We start from the raw sequence: 2026 nt of genomic DNA, 5'->3' as shown, positions 1-2026 counted from the left end.
AACACAGGTGTCACCTGCGGCCACTGCTGGTGTCAACAGGTACGAGTGTCATTTCTGAACGCAGGTGGTCGGCCCCGAGGATGCCGGCCCGGATGGTCTTGGATTCTGCCGGGTCCCTGCTTTCCTGCGTGGGCCCCGTGGGCGCCCCTTGGTGCGTCCAGCACAGACGCGGGCCCGCGGGCAGGACTGCGGATGGAGCCGCGGCCGCTTGGCTGGTGGCGCGGAGGCGTCCGGAAGCTGGAATGGGGGGACTCCGGGAGGCACTGTGCCTCAGAGCTCGCGGAGGAAGCTGCGCCGGGAGCGGTCCGGTGTCAGAGGCGCACCTGCCCATGCGCAGGTGCATCGGGCCAGCTGTTTCGCGTCTGGCAGCGGCGGCACTGGCACGTGGCCTTCAGCCGCAGGACTGGGGGGACTGTTGTGGTCACTTGTGTTTTCACCCTCCCAGCAGATCACATGATGTGCAGCATTTCCCCAGCTTGCAAGATTGGTGGTTTCTTTTGGGGGAGATTCTTTGCCTGGTGTTGACCTCTAAGGCTCTTTGGAAAGTGCTGGAAAGGGCATGTTGGCTGTGGATGAGAAACGCAGAGTCGCAAGGAACCCGGGATTGTGACTGCGTGAGCGATTGTGCATATGTGCCCGTGTGAGTGCGTATGTGCACGTGTGTGTGACACTATACTACTGGACGCCGAGTGCCAGGGGCAGCTGAGGGAGAGAAGTGACTCAGTGGTGCCTGGTTTCGGACTGGCTGGCTGACGGGAGAACAGTGATGCCCTGTGCACAGGCACAGTCGGGAGATGGCGCTGTCCTTGTCATCACCGATATTAGTGCTCAGTCAGTCCCTGATTGTTGGCAGGGTTGTTCTGTGTCCCAACAAACAGGCAACTCCCAGAGGGTGGGAAACATGCTTTTGAAAGTGACTTTCACACTTTGCACAGTACTGAGTGGGCACTGGTTTCACTGGGGCTTTATTTCCTGTAGTCTGTTCAGTGTGGGAAACTGGGGCTACCCTCTTGGTCACGAGTGACCACACTTGGGTGAGGATTATTCTTTCTTAACAAAGAGAGGGAGCGGGGGCGTGGGGGAGAATGGGTCACCCCTGGAGGAGAGCCCTACAGTCGTCAGTACCTGTCGCATTCCCAGCTGCACGGGACTTTGGCCAAGGGCGGGTGCCCTGCACACGTCCTTCCCCCGCCCCACTGGGGAAGCTGCTTGGGGAGAAGTGGCACGTGTTCTTGGCCAAGGACTTTGGGACAGTGGCAGCTTCGTCTGTGGGGTATTTGAGATGGAAGTTCAGCTTTTACTCTAATTGAGTTCAGGGAAGCAGAATCATAAATCTTCCCCTCTCGGTCTATGCTGCACAGCTGCCTGACATCGCTGACTTTTCTTGAGAAAGCCATTTCCTGTTATGTCCGCCTTCCCTTCACTCATCAAATAAGTTACCTCCTTCACCTGTTACTCCCGCACCGTGAGTGTAAACATAGCCTTTTCTCTCCTATTTTCCTCTGTGACTCATCCGTGGTAAAAGCATCTCTGCTTGGATCTGGGAGATGGACCCAGGGTGCTGCTCCAGCGCGCCCCCATTTCCAGGCCCTAATTGCATCTCGTATTTTAAAAGCCATCACAAAAATCGGTGGGCCCATTTGCCTTATCGTGAGAGCCCCTGGAGTGTGGCTTTCACGACACTCTGGGGACCATTAGGGCCGGTGGCGGGACAGGCTGCGTCCGCACTGCAGGGCAGCACAGGTGATTAGCACACTTACCCGATTAACCTTTCTGATGAAAAATGAAGGTCATCAGAATTTTTCAGTGCTGCTTAATTTGTTAGACAGTTCTGGGCATGATTTTGTGCAGCGCGGGGTGACCTTATTAGGAAACACTCACACATTTAATAATGCGACGCCTTTCTCTACCTGAGCGTAACCACATGTGTTTTCTTTGTTTTGAAACAGGTCCTGCCTGGCATTCTGCAGAAGCATTGCTGCATCTTACCAGACAGGAATACAGGTAAATACACTCTGTTTTTCTG

The sequence above is a fragment of the Pteropus vampyrus genome, unplaced genomic scaffold (assembly GCF_000151845.1).
Source record: "Pteropus vampyrus isolate Shadow unplaced genomic scaffold, Pvam_2.0 Scaffold338, whole genome shotgun sequence".
In the NCBI taxonomy this organism is placed as follows: Eukaryota; Metazoa; Chordata; class Mammalia; order Chiroptera; family Pteropodidae; genus Pteropus; species Pteropus vampyrus.
The sequence above is the reverse complement of the archived record's forward strand: the minus strand, read 5'-3'. Positions refer to the sequence as shown.